Source organism: Ranitomeya variabilis, chromosome 1 (assembly GCF_051348905.1).
Source record: "Ranitomeya variabilis isolate aRanVar5 chromosome 1, aRanVar5.hap1, whole genome shotgun sequence".
NCBI classification, from domain to species: domain Eukaryota; kingdom Metazoa; phylum Chordata; class Amphibia; order Anura; family Dendrobatidae; genus Ranitomeya; species Ranitomeya variabilis.
This window is the reverse complement of record NC_135232.1, coordinates 724,332,226-724,345,038: the sequence shown is the minus strand read 5'-3', so window position 1 is coordinate 724,345,038 and position 12,813 is coordinate 724,332,226.

The window sequence follows — 12,813 nt, the reverse complement described above, 5'->3', positions numbered from 1 at the left end:
CGTAGCACCCCATCACTCTCCTTCTTGGTCAAATAGCCCTTACACAGCCTGGAGGTGTGTTTGGGGTCATTGTCCTGTTGAAAAATAAATGATGGTCCAACTAAATGCAAACCGGATGGAATAGCATGCCGCTGCAAGATGCTGTGGTAGGCATGCTGGGTCAGTATGCCTTCAATTTTGAATAAATCCCCAACAGTGTCATCAGAAAAGCACCCCCACACCATCACACCTCCTCCTCCATGCTTCACAGTAGGAACCAGGCATGTAGAGTCCATCTGTTCACCTTTTCTGCGTCGCACAAAGACACGGTGGTTGGAACCAAAGATCTCAAATTTGGACTCATCAGACCAAAGCACAGATTTCCACTGGTCTAATGTCCATTCCTTGTGTTCTTTAGCCCAAACAAGTCTCTTCTGCTTGTTGCCTGTCCTTAGCAGTGGTTTCCTAGCAGCTATTTTACCATGAAGGGCAGACACATCTCTACAACAACTTTTAGGGCTCATTTCCACATGCGAGGCACACGGCCGTATCTCGCATGTGGAAACCAAGCTCTGGCGCCGGCACTTTGGAGCGGAGCTGTGCAGCTCCATGTGTTCCTATGCGGCTGCATGCTCCTCTCTGGAGTGCCGGCTCCACAGCTTGGTTTCCACATGCGAGATACGGATGTGTGCCTCGCATGTGGAAATGAGCCCTAAAAGTTGTTGTAGAGATGTGTCTGCTGCTAGAACTCTGTGTGGCATTGACCTGGTCTCTAATCTGAGCTGCTATTAACCTGCGATTTCTGAGGCTGGTGACTCGGATAAACTTATCCTCAGAAGCAGAGGTGACTCTTGGTCTTCCTTTCCTGGGGCGGTCCTCATGTGAGCCAGTTCCTTTGTAGCGCTTGATGGTTTTTGCCACTGCACTTGGGGACACTTTCAAAGTTTTCCCAATTTTTCGGACTGACTGACCTTCATTTCTTAAAGTAATGATGGTCACTAGTTTTTCTTTACTTAGCTGCTTTTTTCTTGCTATAATACAAATTCTAACAGTCTGTTCAGTAGGACTATCAGCTGTGTATCCACCAGACTTCTGCACAACACAACTGATGGTCCCAACCCCATTTATAAGGCAAGAAATCCCACTTATTAAACCTGACAGGGCACACCTGTGAAGTGAAAACCATTCCCGGTGACTACCTCTTGAAGCTCATCAAGAGAATGCCAAGAGTGTGCAAAGCAGTCATCAAAGCAAAAGGTGGCTACTTTGAAGAACCTAGAATATAAGACACATTTTCAGTCGTTTCACACTTTTTTGTTAAGTATATAATTCCACATGTGTTAATTCATAGTTTTGATGCCTTCAGTGTGAATTTACAATTTTCATAGTCATGAAAATACAGAAAAATCTTTAAATGAGAAGGTGTATCCAAACCTTTGGTCTGTACTGTATAGTACAGTAACTGGATCCCCAGAATGTAACAATTGTATCAATCCATCTCCAGTGTTGATCGGTGCTGCGGCCACGCTTCACAGCAATCTCGGATATAACAAGATTTTACTTTTTTTTTATTTTTATCACCAAAAACGCAAGTAAAAAAAAAGAAAAATCTCCCGTTTGTTGTGTAAAGTCGTCGTCTTGTGTTTGTTGACAAGATTGTGCTTGTGTGGATAGTTTCCATGAGAACATATTACTAGCCGCCACCGCCGCCGAACGTGTAATGTAAACATTCTGAGCTGAGAAGATCGAGACAGCTAACGAAGAGTTAAAGAGTTATACCCATTTTCCTTGATGGATATTGTCAGGGCTCGTTCATACTTTTGCAATTTACGGCTAATTAAAATTTGCAGCTGTTCTTGAGATACTTACATTTTTGTTTACAGCTTGTTGCCTAGAGACCGACCACTGCAGCTGTTTAGCTTTTAAGTACTGCACCGAGGCTGGCTGGAATTAGGAGTTAGGCCGGGGTCACACTTGGGAGTGTGATGCGAGAAACTCGCACGAGTCTCTCGCATCAATATCTGGCACTACCGCCGACACTTGGGACCGGAGCGTGCGGCTGCATAGAAATACATTCAGCCACACACTCTGATCCCGAGTGACGGCGGCAGTGGCGGGTATTGATGGGAGAGACTAATGCGAGTTTCTCGCATCACACTTGCAAGTGTGACCCCGGCCTTAACAGCGCTATCCAGCGATTCTGGCAGCTTCAATAGACAAGAACCTGTAAGCACTGAGCATGTTCTGCCATCTAGCAGAGGTGGTCAGTCTCCAAGACAATGAGCTGTAAATAAAAGAAAACTGTTAACATCTCAACAACAGCTGAAAATAATGAGCACTGCAAAATTGCTTATATGTACAAGCACTATCTAGCAATACCTACCCTATTTATGATGATGCCGGCAAAAAACCCTTTAAGCACTCAAACCCGCAGCCGTGTGAGCAAGGATTTTAGGATGTAAACAAGAATGATCCCATTCCCTGACAGCAAGGGGAGATCTTACAAATGGTAAGGAATTAAAATACAAAGTCTATTAGAAACTTGTAGGACTTCACATTATAGACAGTGTCAGCTTCATGTACATCGGACTGCCCCTTTAATATTGGTCATATGTAACTACTCTTCCTTGGGGCGGCCAGCCTTGCAACCCCGGCTGCACCAAGCTCTGCATAAGCCGCAGCCTTTTACTGGCATCTGGATCAGGGAGAGGAGACCCCCAGTAAACCCAGTAATCTTCTAAATGGTCGTCTCATGGCTAGTGGATATTAAGAGCTTTACGACTCTGCATGGTTTAACCCTTACATCACTACAGAAGCAACTGCTCAAGCAGCCACCAAGGGCCCCAGTGTCTGCAGGTGGCCCACACGGGTCACATCCAGAGATATGATGATATTATTGTGCCAAATGGGGTAGAAAAAACCAAACCCTGCTGTCATGAGGCGCACAGAGCATCACTGGTGGTGGTGGTCCCAGATGAAAAGTTTCCACCAGAAGATTTAGGAAGTTTTCCAAAAACACAAAGTATAACTAGTGATGAACGAACAAGCTCTGATAAGATGTAATCCGAGCACAGATCAGTGCTCAAATACTATGTGCGAGTCCCCGCTGCGGCATGTCTCGCGGCTGTTCAACAGCGGCAACACATACAGGGATGGCCTGTTTGTTATCCCGTGTGATAATGTCTGCTGAGCTGTGTATCTAATCAGCGTCGGACTGGAGCACCTAGGGCCCACCACAGAAAATCATTCTTGGGGCCCACTATGTAGCTACATAGAAATAAACACAAGACCACCAATCGTGCGGTAAAACACGATAATATCTGGGTATGATATAAGGTAGTATGTCTTAATTACGTAGCAGGGGTTGGGGTAGCCCCCCCTCATAGAATATAAAGTAGCCCACCTCATAGAATATAATGTAGCCCCCTCACAGAATATACAGTAGCCAACTCATAGAATATAATGTAGCCCCCTCATAGAATATAATGCAGCCCCCCTCATAGGGTATAATGCAGTACCCCACAAAATATAATGCAACCCCTCATAAGATATAATGCAGCCCCCCCATAGAATATAATGTAGCCCCTTCAGAGTATAATGCAACCCTCATAAGGTATAATGCAGCCCCCCATCGGGCATAATGCTGCCCCCTCATATAGTATGATGTAGCCCCCCAGAATATAATGTAGTCCCCTGAGAGAATAATGTGCCCCCCACAGAGAATAATGTAGCCACATCATAAAGTAAAATGCAGTCTCTCTCATAGGGTATAATGCAGCCCCCTCCACCCCATCATTGTCCTCATCACCACCTCCATCATTGCCTTCTCACCCACCACCACTATTGTCCTTTCCACCACTACCATCATTGTCCTTTACACCACAACCATCATTGCTTTCTCCCCACCACCCCATCATTGCCCATTTCAACACCTCCATCATTGCCCATTTCAACACCTCTATCATTGCCTACCCCAACCACCCCCATTATTGTCCTTTCCACCACAATCATCATTGCTTTCTTCCCCACCACCCCATCATTGCCCATTTCAACACCTCCTTCATTGCCTTCCCCCACAACCATCACTGCTTTCACCCCCACCACCCCATCATTGCCCATTCCACCACCTCCATCATTGCCAATTTCAACACCTCCATCATAGCCTACCCTCACCACACCATAATTGTCCTTTCCACCACAACCATCATAGCTTTCTCCCCCACCACCCCATCAATGCCCATTTCAACACCTCCATCATTGCCTCCCGCCACCCCCATCATTGTTCTTTCCACCACAACCATCATTGCTTTCTCCCCCACCACCCCATCATTGCCCAGTCCACCACCTCCATCATTGCCCATTTCAATACCTCCATCATTGCCTCCCCCACCACCGCCATCGTCTTTTCCACCACCATCATCATTGCCTTCTCCCCACCACTGCTCTCCATCAGCTACATCATTGCCAATCTCCAATACACACATCTTCAATACACACATACATACACAAAGCATCGCACCGCATTCACAACCACTCACCTCTCAGAAGGTTCCCCGCAGCACATCCCGGTAGCATCTCCGTCGCCGGCAGCTTTCTGTCTGAAACAGCCGTGCGCTGTATGATAACATCATCCAGCCGTGCTGTGTCAGATAGGAAGCGCTGGGCAGCGGGCAGGAAGCAGGATGGCATCGGATCCCTGCAGCTCCGCTGTGCTGCCAAGCTGCAGGGATCGCTCCCTGCCCTCCGATTGCCCTCAGGGTTAGCCGCCCCGCAGGGGCTCACCTCCGGGGCCCCGATGCAGCCGCTCCAGCTTTACATGCCGGCAGTGTTGGCCTCATCCTGCGGCTAACACTGCCCGCTGTCACGATAACGTAAAATACCATGGTCTGATGGATTTTTGAACATGTGACCATGGTACTAGACACACGCTGCAGCTTGACCCCCCCCCCTTCGCTTCCACCCTCAGTGCATTTGCTGGTATAGACACAAAGTCCTATGGCAGAGACACTGTGTAACTTGAAACTCCAGTGTGGGGCTCTGACCCCCCTCCTCCTCCAAGCCAGGAATGTGTGTACGAATCCTTTGTCTAAACCCATGTGCTTGCTGTATGTGGGGGAGATATTAAAGAAGCCATAATGCGACGCCAGTGTATGATAGAGATATGACGGTTACATATTTGGAACGTGCTTTGACAGAGCATCGCTACAGCGCCTTTTGCTAAATTCTAGCACCAACAGAACCCGAGAAGTGGATTTCTCCTTAACAGAGTGGAATAGCTAGTCCGAGTTAGGAATCATTAGAAAGCTAATTTCAATATAAGATGAGTGATGTGTGTGCAGTTATTCTGCTAGGTTCTCAAGCCCACTTATGAGTATTATAAGTTTTCATACCAAAATATGCACCCTGGCAGCTAGGGGAGGGTGCAGAGAAACCAGACCCTTTAGTGATGTCACAAGCCCAGAAGTATAAGTTACTGCACCCAGCTAAGCCTTCATTCTTGCCTGGGACCTTGCTGCAACAAGACCCTCTGTAATGCATTGTGATGTCTGGCTCCTCCCACCAGCATGGTTAGCCTGGAATGATCTAAGCAAAATGTGAGTGTTCATTTCTCTTTTAATCCTCTTTTATTTGTAGTTGCAATGTACATATGATTGTCTCCTTTATAGTATCTTTTTAATACCTTGTAAACACTGCCTAACTTTTTATGGAGTAAAATATTTAATTGCTAGCTTGTCTCTCTCTGCTCTATAATGAACTGCGTGTCGTCTGGGGTGAATTATGCTACTAATATGGGTTGGCTCCGGACCCATTAACATTTGGTGAAAATCGGAGCTGGTGGCAATATACTTGGTTCTGTGCGTTTAGGAACCTGTGTAGCGAAGGCGGTGTTGTTAATTATTGTTCCCGCCTGAGTGGGAGTAGTTAAATCGCCCTCACTGCAGTGAGGTCAATAGCCAGTACATAGCAGGCAGCCTATCTGGCGGCTTATTACCCTAGGTGCAGTACCTAATCTGACTTGAGGGTAAGGGGGGTGCCAGAGAGCTGCAATTTCCAAACTGGAACTGGGAAGTGGGATATAGATAAATCCCCTTCAGAAGGAACCAGGGGGCAACCAAACAACCCCGTTGTTCGTGACAAATTGGTGTGAGTAGTGGGGACGATAAAGATATCCTCCCCGGGATCCCTGACATACTGCTGGGATCCGTGACCTAGTGTTGGCAGCACGGTGTGAACCATGACACCCACTATTAAAGTAAAATGAATACTCACTCCTCTCCATGCCCACGCATGTGGGGAAGTGTGAATATTCATTTCTCTTTAGCAGCGGGGACAGGCGTGGCTTCCTGTCACCCACTGCTGCTCCACTGGCACAGGGCGGGCCCCCTCGACTCAGGGCCCTATAGCTGCTGGGTGTGCCGCTGGAGCAGTGGGGTCCCTAGACAGCTGCTGGCCGATATGCCAGCAGGTGTCAGTGCCTGGGCCCACAGGAGAATCCTCCGGTTCCCCGGTGGGCCAGTCCAACCCTCTTGCTACTCCTATCCTGTGTGATACTGTCTGCAGAGCTGTGTATCTAATCATCTCTTGTGTGATACTGCTGAGCCATGTATCTAATCCTATCCTGTGTGATACTGTCTGCAGAGCTGTGTATCTAATCCTCTCCTGTGTGATGCTGACTGCTGAGTCATGTATCTAATCCTATCCTGAGTGATACTGTCTGCTGAGCTGTGTATCTAATCCTATTCTGTGTGATACTGTCTGCTGAGCCGAGTATCCAATCCTATCCTGTGTGATATTGTCTGCTGAGCTGTGTATCTAATCCTTTTTATGTGATACTGTTTGCTGAGCTGTGTATCTAATCCTCTCCTGTGTGATACTGTTTGCTGAGCTGTGTATCTAATCCTATCATGTGTGATATTGTCTTGAGCTGTGTATCTAATCCTATCCTGTGTAAGGCTACGTTCACATTTGCGTTGTGCGCCGCAGCGTCGGCGCCGCAACGCACAACGCAAATAAAAACGCAGCAAAACGCATGCACAACGCTGCGTTTTGCGCCGCATGCGTCATTTTTTTCATTGAATTTGGACGCAGCAAAAATGCAACTTGCTGCGTCCTCTGCGCACCGACGCGGGCGCCGCAGCGACGCATGCGGCGCAAAACGCAAGTGCGCCGCATGTCCATGCGCCCCCATGTTAAATATATGGGCGCATGACGCATGCGGCGCCGCTGCGGCGCCCGACGCTGCGGCGAGGACCGCAAATGTGAACGTAGCCTAATACTGTCTGCTGAGCTATGTATCTAATCCTATTCTGTGTGGTACTGTCTGCTGAGCTCTGTATCTAATCTTATCCTGTGTGCTACTGTCTGCTTAGCTGTGTATCTAATCCTATCCTGCGGTCTCCTGTCCTAGGGTCTGTCTATGTATTGCACGGGGCTTTATACATTCTATAGGCGAGGCCCGGAGGTCAGAATGTTATACATCCAGCCAAAGACAAAAATACGACCGCGCAACCTGTGAAATTCTACAAGATTCTCGAGAATGAGTAATGAGGCCCAAGAGTCACCGACCAGAACATCAGGGGCAAAGCCACAATATGCACCAAATACTGTTCTATGTAATCCTTTCCTGTGTGATACTGTCTGCTGAGCTGTGTATCTAATCCTATCCCGTGTGATAGTCTGCTGAGCCATGTATCTAATCCTATCCTGTGTGATACTGTCTGCTGAGCTGTGTATCTAATCCTATCCTGTGTGATACTGTCTGCTGAGCTGTCTATCTAATCCTATCCCGTGTGATAGTCTGCTAAGCCATGTATCTAATCCTATCCTGTGTGATACTGTCTGCTGAGCCGTGTATCTCTAACCCTGTCCTGTGTGATACTATCTGATGAGCCATGTATTTAATCCTATCCTGTGTGATACTGTCTGCTGATCTTTGTATCTAATCCTACACTGCGTGATACTGTCTGTTGAGCTGTGTATCTAATCCTCTCCTGTGTGATACTGTCTGCTGAGCTATGTATCTAATCCTATTCTGTGTGATACTGTCTGCTGAGCTCTGTATCTAATCTTATCCTGTGTGATACTGTCTGCTGAGCTGTGTATCTAATCCTATCCCGTGTGATACAGTCTGCTGAGCCATGTATCTAATCCTATCCTGTGCAATACTGTCTGCTGAGCCGTGTATCTCTAAGGCTACTTTCACACTAGCGTCGTACGACGCACGTCGCAATGCGGTGTTGCGGCGTACCGACACATACTGTGCAAGCGCCGCACAACGGGGGCAGCGGATGCTGTTTTTCAACGCATCCGCTGCCCCATTGTGAGGTGCGGGGAGGCGGGGGCGGAGTTCCGGCAGCGCATGCGCGGTCGGAAAAAACGGGAACGACGCACCAAAAAACGTTACAAGCAACGTTTTTGGTGGCGACGGTCCGACGCAACAGTCACATGACGGTTGCGACGTGTGGCAAAGCGTCGCTAATGCAAGTCAATGGAGAAAAAACGCATCCTGCAAGCACTTTTGCAGGATGCGTTTTTTCTCCAAAACGACGCATAGCGACGTGCAGTGCACGACGCTAGTGTGAAAGTAGCCTTACCCTGTCCTGTGTGATCTGATAAGCCATGTATCTAATCCTATCCTGTGTGATACTGTCTGCTGAGCTGTGTATCTAATCCTATCTTGTGTGATACTGTCTAGGGAGCTTTGTATCTATGGAGCTTTCCTGTGGGATACTGTCTGCTGAGCCATGTATCTAATCCTATCCTGTGTGATACGGTTTGCTGAGCTGTGTATCTAATCGTATTCTGTGTGATAGTGTGCTGAGCCATGTATCTAATCCAATACTTAGTGATACTGTATGCTGAGCTGTGTATCTATTCATATCCTGTGTGATACTGTCTGCTGTACCATGCATCTAATCCTATCCTGTGTGATACTGTCTGCAGAGCCGTGTATCTAATCCTATCCTGTGTGATACTGTCTGCTGAGCCATGTATCTAATCCTATCCTGTGATACTGTCTGCTGAGCCGTGTATCTAATCCTATCCTGTGTGATACTGTCTGTTGAGCATCTAATTCTATTCTGTGTGATGCTGTCTGCTGAACCACTGTATCTAATCCTATCTTGTGTGATACTGTCTACGGAGCCGTGTATCTAATTTTATCCTGTGTGATACTGTCTGCTGAGCTATATCTGTTCCTATCCTGTGTGATACTGTCTGCCGAGCAGCTGTATCTAATCCTATCTTGTGCGATGCTGTCTGCTGAGCCGTGTATCTAATCCTCTCCTGTGTGATAGTCTGCTGAGCCATGTATTTAATCCTATCCTGTGTGATACTGTGTGCTGAGCTGTGTATCTAATCCTATCTTGTGATACTCTCTGCTGAGCCGTTTATCTAACCCTATCATCTGTGCTGAGCCGTGTATTTAACACTATAATCTGTACTGAGCCATGTATCTAACCCTATCATCTGTGCTGAGCTGTAAATCTAACACTATCCTATGTGCTGAGCTGTGTATCTAACCCTATCATCTGTACTGAGCCGTGTATCTAACACTATCCTGTGTGCTGAGCCGTGTATCTAACCCTATAATCTGTACTGAGCCGTGTATCTAATCATATAATCTGTACTGAGCCGTGTATCTAACACTATCCTGTGTGCTGAGCCGTGTATCTAACCCTATAATCTGTACTGAGCCGTGTATCTAACCCTATAATCTGTACTGAGCCGTGTATCTAACACTATCCTGTGTGCTGAGCCGTGTATCTAACCCTATAATCTGTACTGAGCCGTGTATCTAAACCTATAATCTGTACTGAGCCGTGTATCTAACACTATCCTGTGTGCTGAGCCGTGTATCTAACCCGATCATGTGATACGCCTCTTGAGCGGCTGTACCCCGCGCTGTTGCGCACTTGCAGCCGCCGGTGATAGAACGTGGAGGCTGCGGCAGATTAAGCTTATGCTGCTCCATATGTCGGCTGCGGGGGCGGCTGCGGCCTATGGAAGCGTTTGGAATCTCTGTGCAGTCTTTCTGAGGAAGTTGTCGGTGCCCCGTGGGAATATCGGGACCTGAGTCTGCCAGGTAGGCGGCTATTCACTAATAACTTATGCGCATACAGACGGGGTCTGATATAATGAGCCGAGGGGCAAATCCTGAGCTTGGGGTCCTGGAGTAAGAAGAGATATTTTGGTGGTAGGGTTTGGGGGAAAGGGATACGCCTCTATAATTCATTATTCTTATTATACATTTATATAGCGCCATTTATTCCATGGCGCTTGACATGTGAAAGGGGCAAATACAGACAAGCACAATAAGCATGAGCAATACAAGGCACACACAAGCACAGGAGGAGAGAGGACCCTGCCCGCGAGGGCTCACAGTCTACAGGGGATGGCTGAGGACACACTAGGAATTCATCCCTATATTTATTTATATCCTGCTTTTGCCTCTCTGCATTTTTAGTAGCCGTTACTCTTCAGGTGATTACGGAAGGTGAATCTGTGTTTTTTTTTGCAATGGTGCTACAAGAAATAGTATAATGCAGTAAATAATTTTTTTTTGCCAATTTTTATTACATTTTCTTTTTTTCCTTTAAAGGGGTTGTCTCAATTTGCATCTTCAGGAGTGCACCCACTCCTCTGCCACCTGCTTGCCGGGGACTTTTCGAGCTGATCTGTGTAGAGGCAGCTTTACCTCTGCAGCATTGGGGGAGCGCAGCAGGACTGAAGCCGGCTGAATCCAACGATCTCGACAGAAGTACAGCACTAGGAAACTGACCATCTTCAATAAACTGCAGAGGTGGCTGGTAACCTAGGCAACGAGTAGTAAAATTAAAGAATTGGAAATCCATTCTTTCTTGAGAACAGAATGGATTGTTACCAAGATGTAGATTACAAGGTTGATCGTTTTTAAGATGAACCAATCCCTTTAAAGGTGCTGTACCAGATTAGAACAACATGCCTGCTTTCTTCCTAAAACAGCACTACACCCGTCCACAGGTCTTTGTGGGGATTTGCAGCTCATGCCCATTCACATAAATAAAGCTAATTTGCAATACCAGTCACAACCAATAAATAGGGATGGTGCAGTTATTAGAAGGAAGCAGCCATGTTTTTCTAACCCTCTACCACCCCTTTAAGAGATTTTTTTTTTTCACGATTACTTTACAGCAGAGGTCCCCAACCTTTTTTGCACCAGGGACCGGCTTTAAGCAAGACCAGTTTTCCATGGCCCGGTGGGGGTGGGGCAGGGGCGGGGCTTTGGTCATATGGGGGTGGGGTTATGGAGGGATGGAGCTTAGTGCATACTTATACACTAAAAAGGAGAGAAGACATCATCACCTGCTGTACCAGCCTCCGCCAGAGAGTGGCGCTGTGCGACACATACTACCAGTAATCAATGTTTTTGACTTTCTATTTAGGCATGCTGGTTGTTATAGTCCCACAAGCGATAGGTCAGAGACCACTATCCTGCACTGATACATTATGACGAACCCTCTGCTGTGTGATGGTTCACTAATAATATTGTAACTCAGATGTAGCAGGGCTGGATTTGTTCTTTTTCTTTCGCTCCTTGACAGTTTCCTGATCATTCCATAACATTTCCTCCGGCACGGAGGAATGTGTCACTTGTAGATTTCATACACAGAGTGATTCATTTGTCGGGTTTATGAAACACTGAACACAGATGTAGCAGAGCTGATGGTGTCACAGCAGAGTACATTCATTAATCATTAATGAATGTACTCTGCTGTGACACCATCAGCTCTGCTACATCTGTGTTCAGTGTTTCATAAACCCGACAAATGAATCACTCTGTGTATGAAATCTACAAGTAACACATTCCTCTCTGCTACATCTGGCTGGCCTCATGCTAAAGCTTTGTGGTACTTTTATCAGTGCAGTGTGGACCGATAACCTCTCTTGAGAGCACATGAGTAAGGCCGGGGTCACACTAGACCGTAATACGGACGAGTGCTATGCGATAAAAAATCGCATAGCACTCAGCCCAATGTTAATCTATGGTTCAGCTCCCATCATCCGATATTTTCTCCACCATATTTCGGATCCGAGGGAACTCGCAGCAGGCTGCGATTGTCAGCGTATCTCGGCCGAGACTCGCCAATGCAAGTCTATGGGTGCGAGAAAAAATCGGATTACACACGGACCATACGTGTGCATTGCGAGAAATACGCAGCGGTGTTCTATAGAAAAGCCGGTAATTCAATTGCCGGCTTTGCATTTCTCCTTCACAAACCCGACAGGATATGAGACATGGTTTACATACAGTAAACCATCTCATATCCCCCTTTTTTTTGCATATTCCACACTACTAATGTTAGTAGTGTGTATGTGCAAAATTTGGCCGCTGTAGCTGCTAAAATAAAGGGTTAAATGGCGGAAAAAATTGGCGTGGGCTCCCGCGCAATTTTCTCCGCCAGAGTGGGAAAGCCAGTGACTGAGGGCAGATATTAATAGCCAGGAGAGGGTCCACGGTTATTGGCCCCCCCCGTGGCTAAAAACATCTGCCCCCAGCCACCCCAGAAAAGGCACATCTGGAAGATGCGCCTATTCTGGCACTTGGCCACTCTCTTCCCACTCCCTGTAGCGGTGGGCTATGGGGTAATGAAGGGTTAATGCCACCTTGCTATTGTAAGGTGACATTAAGCTAGATTAATAATGGAGAGGCGTCAATTATGACACCTATCCATTATTAATCCAATTGTTTGAAAGGGTTACAAAACACACACACACACACACACACACACACACACACACACACACATGATTTAAAAGTATTTTAATGAAATAAACACAGCGGTTGTTTTAATA